The sequence below is a fragment of the Lissotriton vulgaris genome, chromosome 4_1, assembly GCF_964263255.1.
Source record: "Lissotriton vulgaris chromosome 4_1, aLisVul1.2, whole genome shotgun sequence".
In the NCBI taxonomy this organism is placed as follows: domain Eukaryota; kingdom Metazoa; phylum Chordata; class Amphibia; order Caudata; family Salamandridae; genus Lissotriton; species Lissotriton vulgaris.
This window is the reverse complement of record NC_141691.1, coordinates 822,258,257-822,272,270: the sequence shown is the minus strand read 5'-3', so window position 1 is coordinate 822,272,270 and position 14,014 is coordinate 822,258,257. Positions and strand designations below refer to the sequence as shown.

Sequence of the window (14,014 nt, the reverse complement as noted above, 5' to 3'; positions counted from 1 at the left end):
CGTGAGGTCTGCAGGACTGAAGTTTGCCATTCTCTGAAAGTAGGAGGTGAAGAGTCCTTCCATTTCCTGCAGATCTCCCTTCTTGCAAGCAGCATTGCATAAAATACTAGGCTTTTGGCTGGACACTGTACACCCTCTAAGACACCAAATTTCACAATGGACAAATCTATAGTGACTGGTCTTCCCAATAACGCATTGAGGGAGTTGCTAACCTCCTCTCAGAATGTGACTAGATGAGGGCATTCAAAAAACATATGTGCATCTGATGCAGCAACCAGCCCACATTTAGCACAAGACACTGAGTCTCCTCCTGAAAATTTAGACAGCCTAAGAGGGGAATAGTATGCCCTATGCAGGGTAAAGATGTGATTCCTGCGTAACCAGGAGGGCTTGACGATGTTCCAAAGGAGTTCAAAAGAAGCCAACCAAAGATCTTGTAGATTGTGGTCCATCAGTACAGAGCCCCATAGCGACTCCGGCAAAACGAAATCACCATCCGACTCATCCAGTATGAAATTATACCACTTGGATACTTCTTTTTTTAACTGGGCCAAGGTTTCCTAAATTAGATGCCAATGGACTGTGTCCTCCAAGTCTGGACTTACTCCTGTTGGCGGAAGAGGTTTTATAAGCTTGAGTCCAGCTAACAATCAGTAAATATTTAAATAGTGAGAGATTGGGGCCAACCTTAACCTGCAGATGCTCCCAGGAAAGTAGATCTCCCTCATAAAAGAGGTCTCCCCCAACTTCCAGGCCAGCCTCTCTCAAAGGAATAGCTAGACTGTCTTCAAGCCAAGTGGGATTTTCAGGCAACTCCCACAGCGGTGTTTATTCACAGAGATAATTTTGTTTTATTGATTTCTTGACTTCGGACCATGTTCTTGCAAGACCTTGTAGAGTCTTCAGTTTGATTTTTTTTTTAAACTTAGGATTGCCAGATTTAAAAAGAAAGCCCGAACGATTAACTCTTTCCCCATCCAACATAGCTGCAAACATTAAGCCTACCCCAGTGGGCACTTTCAGCAACATTCGGGAATGGGATAATTGGAAGGCCCATGCATAGATCTTTAGGTCTGGAGCCGCCAGGCCACCTTTGTCCCTTCGCCGTCTTAGTTTTTTCCATGCAGTTCGTGGAAGATGGTTATTCCAGATAAAAGAGGATATATTGGACTGAAACTTGGCTAATATAGTTTGATCAAAATATAAAGGAATGGTATTAAATAAAAAAGAAATTTTGGGGAGGATTGACATTTTAATGAGGTTAGCACTACCTAATAATGAGAGGGGCAGGTGCGACCATCATTGGAGAAGTTTACGGCATTCTTTGACGACTGCTGATAAGTTGACTTGGACAGGTTTATTAATGTCCTTCACAATCGTCAATCCTAAATATCGCATTGACGTGCCTGCTTGAAATTCTGTTACAGAATCCTCATCATTCCATATCAGCATTTCAGTCTTGGCTGCATTGATCTCATATCCTGACACTTGTCCGAATGTATGAGCCAATCTCAAGATAGCCGGGAGTGCAGTGGTAACCTCTGATGTCAAATTAAGCACTCCATTGGCATATAATGATACCTTTCTCATCCAACCTTGATACGAAAAAGGCTTGATGGTCGCCTCCTCCCTTTGATGTTGCGCAAAGGGCTCAATGTAAAAATCAAAAAGCAGGGGGGAAAGCGGGCATGGAAAAGGGGAAAAGGGGTTTGACAGGTCTCCATTAACAAGGAGGCACACAGATGGATTATTATACAGCAGGCTTATCGCCCTACGGAACCCCTCGCCCACGCCGAATTTGGCCAAGGCCTCCGACAGGTACACCCAGTTGACTCTGTCGAAGGCCTTGGTTGCATCCAGCGTAAGGGCGGCCAACGGGAGATTGTTGGTTATTGCCATATCCATTGCGCCAATCAAGTCATAAGTGAGTTAATAAAGTTGTCTCCCTTTCAGGAAACCCTTCTGATCAGAATGAAGGACCAAGGGGGCAATTGAGGCCAGTCTAGTTGATAGAACTGTGGTGAAGATTTTGTAATCCACATTTAGTATTGAGACCGGCCTATACGATCCACAGGCCTCCTTAGGTTTACCAGGTTTTAAAATGAGGGTAATAGAGGCATTATCCCACGATACCGGAGGTGGCAGTCCTTCAAGAAGGATTTGATTGGTAAGGATAGTGAGGAAGGGAACAATTTCTAACTCCAAGACTTTATATAACTCAGCTGGCAGCCCATCCGGTCCGGACGCCTTCCCCTCTTACCCTTCCTGATGGCTGATCTCACCTCTTCCTCTGTAATAGTGCTGTCCAGATATTGAGACTGCTCAAAGGAAAAAGAAGGTAGAGCAATATTACTCAGCCAGCCTGCAATAGACTCGGGTGTAATAACCTTATCTTCTTGATATATATTTTGGAAGAATTCCCTAAAAGCCCTCCTGATTTCCTCATCCGATGTAAAGTTGTTATTTCCTACTTTTATAGCGGCTATAATGTTACAGACCTGATCTATTTTGGACTTCCATGCTAGTAATTTCCCAGCACCCTCGCTATATTCGAAGTGCGCTAACTTGCTGGCCTCCCATCTTTGTTGGACTCTCAGATTTAGAACCGAAGCCAGGCTACCTTTTAAGATCAACAATTGATCCTGAAGAGGATCTAAGGTGGACCCTGAAGCTGTACAATTAGTGTCAATGTCCTGTTGAATACGAGCCATTTCTGCTTCAATAGAAGATATCCTCTCCTTGTATTGCTTCCTACGATATGCAATTTTACCTGTAATGAGCCCCCTCAAGGTAGATTTAAATGAGTCCCAAATAGTTCTATTTGTATCAGTGCCGTTGTTAGATATAAAAAAATTATGGGTCTCCGACTTTAAATATAGGATATCCTCAACATTGGAAAGGAGAGAGCGATCAAAGGACCACGTAGTAGGGGGTTTCTTAATACGGAGGCCCAGTTCCATCTCAACCGCAGAGTGGTCTGAAAGGTGAGACGGGAGGTAGTCTATGGATTTAACGGAATCTACCAGTCTTTGACAGATTAAAATAAAGTCAATCCTTGACTTATGATGGTATTTGAAATTACGAAAAGAGACCCCTTGTTGCTGCCCCGACCGCTGTCGCCACACATCCACGTACCCATATTGCCTCATGGCATCCAGTAGAAAGGATCTAGTTTTAGACAAAACAAGGGAACGACTATTAGGAGATTTGTCCAAGATAGGGTCCAGCACAATGTTAAAATCGCCGGCCAGTATTGTGGGGCCTGAGAAGGAAAGTAGCTGCGAGAAAACGGATTCCAGACAGGAAGGGTCATCCTGGTTCGGGCCGTAATAGCCCACAACTGTAACTTGAAACCCTGCTATAATGATTGAAGCACTGGCCCATCTACCAGAAGGATCCACAGCTTGTGAGACCAACCTAGCTTTAGCACCTTTTTTAAAGATAATCGATACACCCCTGGTATGCGATGTTTGAGTGGTAGAAACCGCAAAGTCAATCCACCGATTCTTCTTGATGAGGGCGAGCATTTCACTGTGAATCAAATGGGTCTCCTGCAACACCATGACCTGCACATTCAAGTCCCTCAGATATTGCAAGATTCTATTAGCTCGGGGCTTGGTGCGGAGGCCGTTGACATTCCAGGAGATAAACCTCACGCTACTCATCCCTCTTCGAAGAAGACCTAAAATACTGTAACAAAAGCTGCAGTTGTACATTATCGTCCATAACTTCTTTACTCAAAATATGACTGTTACCATTCCTTATATGACTATTTAGGTTATTGAGAACTTTTTTATATTTTTGCCACCTCCCTCCACCTACCCCCCCAGAGTATCTACCCCACCCCCCGTGAAAACCCCTTACAATATCTAACCGGAACAGTGTCCAGTAGATAGTGCCCCTCCATGAACTCCCGGCAAGAAAAATCTGCCCCTATATATTCAAAAGAAGATATAAAGAGCAAGAAGGGCAAAGAAAAGAGAACAAATGAAGCTGTGAGCATATCTAACACCGCATATTTGCCAAATAGGCAAGTGAGGAACCTGCATCAAAATTTAGAAGATGAATGATAGGGGGAAGGTATCCTTAAGGAAGTAAGGTAGATTTTAGAAACATAAATTTATACCTTAAGTACCCCCTTGCCCAACTCCATTAATAGTTCATCGGCTGCTTGTACAGACCTGATGTTAAACATCTTGTTATTATGCATAACTTTAAGAGCTGCCGGGAACATGAGCTGAGCTGTTGCACCTAACCTCCTAAAGGCATCAAGGCGCCTCCCAAATTCCCATTGTTTTTCGAGTGTAACTCTAGAAAGGTCTGATCTTATAAGAAAAGTGAACCCCTTCCCAGCCAAAGTCTTCTGTTTCAAAGCCATATTAAGAATCAGCTCTTTCAAAACATAAGTATGAAAATTGACTAAAATTTTGCGAGGTTTGGATCTCTGGGGGTTTTGTCTAAAGGGATCCCTATGAATTCTTTCAATGTCAGCCGACAGTTCCTCAAAAGAATGTTCTAAACATAGGGATTCTTTAAGTAGAGCAACGATGTACTGCTTGATATCTGTCCCCTCCGATCCTTTAGGTACATCAAGGATACGGATGTTCCCCCGTCTTGCATTATTTTCAAGAGTTTCCATCCTCTCGCTAAGAGCCGAGTCTTCTTTTGTGAGTTTCTGTATGTCAACTTTTGCTTGATCCAAATAGATTGAATGTGATCCTACTGTCTCTTCAAGCACACCAGTTCCTATAGTGAGCCCATCAATTTTATTATCCAATGTTTCACAGTAGTTTCTAAACTCTACTTGATTAGCAGAAGATTCAGCGAAACCTTTCCTTATCTCCAAGGTAAGGGCACTGAACATACCCAAAAAAGATGCGGCCATCAGGGGAAGCAGGAGAAGTCAGTAGTGATTGTAAATCGACTAAAGCAGGAGCAAAAAAGATTTCTATGTCTGCCCCTCCAGATGCCCCTCCTGATTCAAGAAAGTTTATCTCATCGGCCTCTTCAGCCAACTCTGTAGTTAGGGTCAGGGGTAAGCTCTGCGTTGTCATGGATAAAGATTGAGATGAAGGTTGCGAGGGCTGTGGTTCTCTCCCAATACCCTGGAAGCCATGAGAGTCTCCAGGGGGCCCGGTAGGTACTAAGTGTTCAGGACTTTGACAAAGAAGGGACCTCTTCTCAGCTGCATCACTCTCCTCCAGCGATGGTGTAGCTACTGGCTCCAAAGGTTGACTAAGAAGGGAGGAATGAGCATCTGAAACGGACGCCATATCAGTTTCGTCTGAAAGATGCAGTATCTGAGGTACGACCTTGAAGTAGGAGCGAAGTGAGGGGGTAATCCTTGACCCTATGGAGAGCACAGTTTTGGGATCTTTAGCCTTAGATTTGCCCCTCGAGCTAGTATGTTTAGACTTGACTTCTGTGCTCAAGTAAGATGAAGATTTTGTCTTAACTGGTGTATTAGGAACAGGCTTGACACCTTCTCTGACCCCCCCGGACACCCCAGAGACACCCGCTTTGTTAATTCCTGCTTACTTTTTTCGCCCTTGGCCGTGTTTGGCACCCCCTCTGGACGTATTAGGGGAATTAACGGTATTGGGAGTATTTATAGTAAGGGAGCTCTGTGAGATAACCTCAGTAGAAGGAGTGCAATCAGAAGGAATATGACTAATTTCCGTTTGAATCACACCCCCCACAAACGTAAGGCATGCTAAATCCCCCTTACCAATTTCAGAAACCGCGGACCCCTCCACTGTAGCAGTCAACCCAGAACGCTGTAACTGACCTTGTACTTCTTCCTTACAGCAGGGGACTTTTTTTGTGCACTGAAAGTTCTCCGCATTTACTGAGCCCTGAAAAGGGGGGACCAAGATTCTCAGCTTTCTGCCTCTCCTCAGCTCCAGCGCGGCTGAGCAAACACTCAATCCAGGGTCAGAATAGACCCCACACTCCGGGGGCAGGCAGCAGCTCCCAGCACGGGTTGGGAAACTTTGCAAGAGTGCAGAAACTCTCACAGCTGATCAAAGAGCTCTGGACTACACAGTCATCAGGAAACAGCCCACAGAGACCGCAGAGCCCCGTTTGGGATCCCCCGATACCTTCAAGCTCCAGTCGTCGTCCTCCGCCCTCATTCGAAATCCATGGAAGGAGAAAGAGGACTTCGCGAGAATGTACATCGCTGAGGGTAGAATACCTCATCTCCCTGCCGATAATCCAATTGCTACCGGAAGAAATTGAAAATCTCAGGCAAGTTCTACACAAAACAAGTGCCCCCAGAAGGCCGCTATATTTAGATGGTCGGTTCTTTATCTACTTGCTCATTTGCACGGCGGGGAACAATCCTACCGGGAGCTCAGTCCAGAGCACCGCGGCAAGCTAGCTAGCTGCCGCCATGTTTTTCCCCACCCCTCAAGGTCTACCCACTCCACCGATACAGTATTGTGTGCTTTATGTTCTAATCTTGTGTAGAAATTAATAGAGATAGTTATATTAATAAATACATAGTTTTATATAACTACTGTGTGGTTCTCCTTTCATTTAGTCATTCAGGAGGTGATATTCTGATAAAGCAAGCTGCTTTATATCCCTTCAAGATTAAGCCTGAAGGCTGCTCTCCACAGCTACAACTAGGTTAACTTTCTAAAGGTTATTTTTGGACTTATACGTCATAAGGGTCGTGTGGCCTGGTACAAGGTGCCCAATTTAACTAGCAGATAAACAGACAAATCTGTTGGATTGGCATCCCAGAGGTACCAGTAGCATTTTGTTGAGTTGATATTTTAATCGCTGATAGTCAATTTAAGCTCCCTTCAGTGACCATAGGTTATAATGGAGAAATAATCTGTTTTGGCTTCAGAAAAAGGAACATCTTTAAAATCAGGAACTGCTAAAATGATTTGGGCTTTGACTAGACACATTCAATCTCATTCTAAAGTTAATGCCAAAAATGTAAAAAAATAGTGCAAATGTTTTTTTCATCCAAGTTTTGCACTGAGGGCCCATTACTTTATGGTACCTTGTAAATATTGTACATGTGAAACTGTTTATAAGTGGTATTACAACGTAAAAGATCTTTTGCAAAAAATGTTTTTGTGCATTATTTCTCGTTATGTGCACTGAGGAGGTACCTTGGGGATATTGTATAGGAAATACTGTGCAGCATGGTTAAATCAACAGCGGGTTGGGCCCTTCCATCATTGTGCTCTCATGGCCTACATCCCTGTACCTTTGTATTTCAACTTCCCAGTTCATTCACCTTTGTGTTCTCTTGGTCCTTATTCACACAGCTCTCCCTCAAACCACACACCTCTCTTTCCCTCATTGCTCTATGAACACTCCACCACCCTGCTTGTTACTACACACGTGCAGCTTAATGTCCTACACACATATCTGACTCCACCCTGTCACATGCATACATCTCACCCTCATTGACACATACACTCACACCTTATATCCTCTTTCACAGACACTGCTTCACAAACTACTCTTGCAGTCAAGTGCATGTTCTTCAGCTTCTCAATGTCCCCTTGCTTTTCAACACATGATAATTCCATGGGTACTGCCATATGAGCACACCCCTCTCTATCGTGTGTTCTCAACACACAAACGCGAACAAATAAATACTGACATATGCAGACACCCACTCCATAAAGGTGCATTCACACTCCTCTCCAATCAGTGACACACGCTCAGCCTATTTCAAGCACTGCCACTCACACTAATATATGTGCCTTACACACAAATACCCCTCACTATCACATATGCATGCATTCCCGCTAATATCACAAGACATACATACCTTCTCCCCCTCATTGGTGCATCAATTCACACTTTCAAGGGCACTCAGCCGTTGTCATTCCTCTCTTCTCCGTTTAACCCGTTTAACCCCGTAGTCTTTCTTCATTTAAACAACAGAGGCAGGGGTTTTAACCTTCTAATATTCAAGGAGAGGTGACAAAACTGTAGGAGACAGGCACGCTAAGAACGACAGTTGGAACTCTCAGAACTCGAAAGTGGTTCAAATCCTACCAGCAGTGGCAGAACTTGCGTCCATACTACTTTCATTCATTCATCAAACACTGTGGCAAGGAAACATCAAGTCAGTCAATGCATTTTTCCACGTTATTAGGCTGGCACTACTCTGAGAGAAGAGATAACCATAAGGGTGCGAGAAGTAGAATAGGGACCATGGTTACCCTTTGCGCCACTGAATGATGTTTGTGCTTTTTATCAGTTCTAATATTGCTACATTTAGGAAGAACTGCTGAGTATTAGAGCAACCCACTGGTAATGTGAATAATTATTTTTTATGTTCACAGTTCAGCATTCTTATTGTTCCCTGCCTCAGGAAGATTGTACTTTCTCCCTCTGACCAGTTCCTGCATTTTCTTTATATTGACAGGGCCAGTGCTTTCATAAAATGGCACTATAGGAATGGAGCTTCTGGGTGGCGGAGCCAAATTACTGATAGAAGGAAGGATGCAATTTTACGGTAAAAGTGGAGGGCATTAGCTCAAAAACTTTCCTGAGCGCCTCATTTACTAAATGTTCATGCACAGCAGCATAGCAAGTATTCCTGCAGTGCTGCTATGAGTCAAAATAAAAGGGCAGAAATGCATTGTATCTACAAGATGCGGCACATTCCTGTCCCTCTCTCTGGTGCTGGAGCACAAACAGCAGCCATACACCAACTTAGACACCCTGACACCATGGTGGAAGGGGGCCTGCGTTGTAGGGATGATTGTTTATGTGCAAGAAGGGACACCTCCCTGCATATAAAAAATCACTAATGGTGAGTTGGTCCTCTATGTTTGCTGCAGAATGCAACACACATAGAAAGAGCAACAAACGAGGAGAAACAAAAGTATTTCTCCTCTTTGTGCCACTTATGCTCCGCCCCTGGGGAGTCATAGCATTCCCAGGTTTACACCATTTTGTCAATCTGTGAATGTGTCAGGTTCCATGATGTTGCTTGGGAACACCCGCAGCAGCACCCATGGAACGCCCTTTTCACTCAGAGTAATGAGTAAAATGGTCCTATATTTACAAGGTCATGAAAAGTCATGCAGGGTGACTTTATGCAGCCTTGTAAATATGGGCAGGCACTCTGCAGCACTCGTGCTTCTAAAATAGTGGAGCACCGGCACCACAATGGGCTTATAAAATGAGTCCCTATGTTTCCTGGAGTGAGTGCTAAAAAATCCTTGTATCCTTCCTGCATTCAGCCTGTGATGCCCACTTAGCTTGGCCACTGTGTACACGGCGCGTAATCCTACATGCACATGTGCACAAAGGTGTTTGTGGCAGTAGGGTTTTTTGTGTGAGTGGATGCATTCTGAATACCACATTTGGCTTGATCATAGGTTCTTCATTTACAATTTTTTTTTATAAAACTGGGACGAATATTCTTTACTTGCAAAACTTTCTTTCCTAAAAGGGAAGACACATGATTAAGATTTCAATGTAGATTCCACAAGAGTACACAAGACACTGCAAACATAGGGCCTCATTTACAAGGACATTGCGCCACTGGTGCGTCACTTTTTTCAACACAACGGCGGCACAGTGTGCCTGCCCATATATACAAGCCAGGTAAAGTTACCCAGTGTGTTTTTTCATGACCTTGTAAATATGAGTTCCTTTCACACATTACTCCGGATGAAAGGGGCATTCCATGGGTGTTGTTGTGGATGTTCCCATGCAACATCCATGCAACTTGACACATTCCTAGATTTACAATGTTTTGAAAAGCTGGGAATGCGTCAGAATCCTATGCCTCACTAGGGAAGGGGTAGGAGTGGGGCAAGAGGAGAAATACTTCTATTTCTCCTCATTCTTTTCTCTTTCTATGCATGCTGTATTCTACAGCATGCGTAGAAAGAGAACATGTCATCACTGATTGTTTTTGGGCTTCTTGCACAAAAACAATCATCCCCACAATGCAGGCATCCCTGAAAAATGACACAAGGGTGCCTGCGCTGGCACATGGCAGCCAATTGTGTGCTAGCGTAGGGTAAAGCACACGCATGCATTGCATTGTTGTCAACACAATGCATCCATATGCTTTGAAAATTATGCAGCTCTGCGTAGCAAAATGGCTTGCGGTGCGACGCTGTCTCATTTTCTTGTAAATGAGGGGCATATTGACCACCCCCAAATTCATGCAGCGAATTAACTATGCCTAAGTGCTTTAAAAGTGTAGAAATCATCAAGAAACTTGCCACTCTTTGCAAATCGTATTCCACTTAAAGGCTCATAATTACCAGTTTGAACTTAATAAATTAATATTATTTTTGGAAATTACTGTTTCAAAACAAAAAGTTTTTATTTATTTTGGTCTCTTCAAGAAGTAAACTATTTACATACATTTGTTTGCATAACATTTCCCTTCGAGTTGGAAGAACATTGCTATACCTTTTTAAAAATGGTAAAATTCTGTTCTAATTTATTTACATTTTTTTGTGTAAGACTTGACTTGCATTTAATGGGCGAACAAAATGACATTGGTACGAAGAAAGGCTGTTGCTACTGGATATGCTTCAAGAGAAAGTGCATGGAGTGCAATGTTTTTGGAAAAATCGAGTACGTTTCAATAATCCCACTGTGTGAGAACTGTACCGACGAACTAGAATTTATGTGCACCTCATAAGTGACTCAATTGAATTTGCACTATTTGGATACACATGCACCTAGCAATTTCTTGATTTGGTTCCAAGAATTACATTCATTATATCCAAGTAAGGTGCTAGCAAGGATTCTGAAAACCTCGTACTTTGCATACCGTTCACAATATTAAAGAATTAAAAATATGGGTAAATAAATTCATAAACGAGAATGCTACATGGTGCCCATTTAATCATGTGCCAAATGTATACTTTAAAACTGATACCTCTATTATTGAAGCTAAGAAATTGAAATGGCAAGCTAGTCATTGTTGACTAGGACATGAAAACTACAATTAAATATTCAAAAGCTGCCATCGTGAATAACAGTGTAAACAATTTTAGAACATGCACTGGTGTGTGTTTTACATGGAAAACAGATGCCAGAATTGACATACACTACATAGCATGGCATCTGCTTCACTTAGGATTTACAATGAGAAGACTTCAAATCTGTGTATCCTTCCGCCGAGGTACCACAAGGTGAAATAGATGGACAGTAGGAACATGTGGTAACTTGATACAATTGAACCAAGGAGCACTTTGCTAGACTGGCTGCTGAGGTATCCATATTTCTGGGGCCCTGTGGTGTCTTTCTGTATATAAAGGACCCTATATTCATTGTGTCAATCAAATGCTGTTGGAGGTTCCAGACTGTTCGGTGCTTAAACTAATGTTCCCAAGTCAGGCAATGAGCCAGGGACCAGGCACTTTACTCCGGAAGCACCAGGTGTGGGTGAGGACAAGGGTGCACTTTTCTCCTCCACATCTTTGAAAACTTTGGTGTATCGGACGGCTGGAAACGGTTTAATTTCTCAGGATTATTGGATGCCATGTGTGAAAAATCACGGATTATGTCCTGGTAGGTCTCGTCACCCGGCTGTCCATATAGTCCTTCAGATTCCCGCATCTCCTCATTCATTCTTGCCACTCGCAACAGGGTTACAATATCAGCATTTGCAGCTTCAAGTGCAATAGTCAAGGGGCATTTTCCTTCTTCATCTTTGGTGTGCTGATTTGCCTCACGCTTCAGAAATAAGCAGACTTGCCCGGTGTGCCCTAAAACAGTTGCATGATGCAGAGGTCCTCTGCCATGCAGGTCCATGTGATTAACATTGGCACGATTCTGCAGCAGGAACTCACAAGTGACCAAAGAGCCCCCATGCACAGCCTGAATGAGGGGTGTTGCGTTGTTTTCCTCTGCATTCACCCAGTTAACATCTGCTCCATGTGCCAATGCTTTTGCCATATCAGGAAGGCTTTTCTCATGCGCAGCTCGATAAAGGCGCAGCCCTGGATGAAACTTTTTCGAATCCTGAAATACTGAAGAATCTGGCTTCTCGACTTCTAGGACTGGTTGATGCAAACGGTTTGAGGATACAATAGAGGCAAGAAGTTCTCGAATGCCTTCTGAGCTGAAGTGGAATACACTGTCGTTGCTTTTCACTGAACTTCTGGCAGATGTTGAGAAGTGATCCTGTGATGCTAGGGACTTCTCAGAACCACTGAGGTCTTCGTTCTTGCACTGGGAATAAGGCCTTTTCTGTCCATCAGGAGGGTGTGAAGCAACGCAGTCCTGGTTCACAAACCTCTTTTCCATGTATTTTGCTCTGATATATGCCTCCTTTTCCACTCTTGGACTTTCATTGTCTGGCTTCTTTACTCCAAGGGTTTTCAATTTAGCTTCATATATTCGATTAATAACTTGATTTCCCAGTTCACACATCAGCTTTAGTACTTCAGGCTCCCATGTATCTAACGTTAATGACCTTACTTTTGAAATGTGCACACCAAGGCTACTGTGTATCCCAGAACACTCAATGCACAGGATGATTCCAAGGTTGATGCTGGCCCATTGCGGATCCGGTAGACCACAATCGCAGCAGACTGAGTTTCCAGCGGTACACTGGATCCGCTGTAAGGCACTTTCACCTTGAACTGATTTTTCTTCCACCTTGCTGCCAGAGTCCAGACTTCCTGTGGAAGGTGGAGATTTCTTATCCAGCTTCTCCGTCTCATCACTCTTTTCTCTATATGCTGCAGCAATGCCAGTTTGGACAGCTTTAATCCATGCCTGTCGCAGCTTTTCTGAGTCAGCCTGTAGCATGCGGCTCTTTGATGGTGTGACTACTTCAAAGCAGAAACGTCTTTCTATGTCTTCAAAGTGTTTAACTGTGCAGAGCCGTAAATCTTCCACAACCACTGTGGGGTTCTCCTTCATTTTTTTCTGATATATCAGTTGGTTGTTTTGTATTGAGAACCAGCGCCTGTTCCACGTTTTAAAGGTATTAGTGGCCCTTTTAAAGAGATATCCTTCCACTACAATGCCATTAGCAGTATCGACATTGTATTGAAGTCCGAGATCATCGTTGGTGAAATCCTCCTGCTGAATAGTAGAGTGTTTTTGTTCCATGTCCCTCTTCTGCTTTGCTGCATCCACATCAAGCCGATCCAGCTGTGAACCAAGCTCTTCCATGTGCGGTTCAAGTTCACTGAAGAGATCGTAGCCCTGGTGGAAGAAGCCGAGATGTGCCTTCATGAAGGACAACATCGATTTTAAAATTTCAGTCCTCCGCCTTGACTGAAGAACATTGATTTGAAGGACGTTGTCCAAATCTATGTGCTGGAAGCACTTTCTTTTTGCGATTAAGGTGTTTGTTGCCTCCTCCACCTCGTGCAGTTTTGTTCTTTGAACTTGGGCATGTTTAACTAGAGCATTTTCTTTTTCTTTGCTGACCTTATCAAACTGCTTCTTTGCATCTTTGAATTTTCGAAGATCGTCCTGAATAAATATCTGGAGCTGTGTTTGAATGGATCTCTGAGCTTTGTCAAACAGGATTGTGTGATAATTGATCATTTCTTGGAGGCAGTCTGAAAACTTGGTCAAGCTAGACTCAATCACCACATCCTTGCTCGAATACTGTGCCAGGTCCCGCATGCCAGTCATAAATTGCTTGTTGGCAGCACAAAAGGCCTTGCCTGCATCAATCATGCCACTACATAGCTTAACAAGCTTATCAAGTTTCACTTCCAGTCCCGTCACATCACCTTCAACCTCCTTCAAAGCGGCTCTGAATCGGGGAGAGTCCTTCAAGCAATCCTCGAAATCAACGGCCCCCTTCATGCTGTCGCCTCAGCCCCTCCCGGGCGATCAAGGTGAGGGCAGGAATAAGGAGGCAGCAGCGGATAAGGGTGTCTGAGAACAGCAGTTGAAGTCTGTCACTCTTCAGCCTGCTTCACCGCTGCGCAGCTCTCAGCCCTCGGCGCTTCCTCCACTTCTGAACACGGTCCCTTCTGGCAGACACTCCAGTCTCCTAGATACACACATAGACATAGACAATGGACAACAA

The 14,014-nt window shown here is 43.7% G+C and overlaps 1 pseudogene; it reads right to left on the bottom strand.

The window, feature by feature from the left end:
* Positions 1 to 11,376: 11,376 nt before the first annotated feature.
* Positions 11,377 to 13,788, bottom strand: LOC147722634 (arf-GAP with coiled-coil, ANK repeat and PH domain-containing protein 2 pseudogene; annotated as a pseudogene).
* Between the last annotated feature and the right edge of the window lie 226 nt (positions 13,789 to 14,014).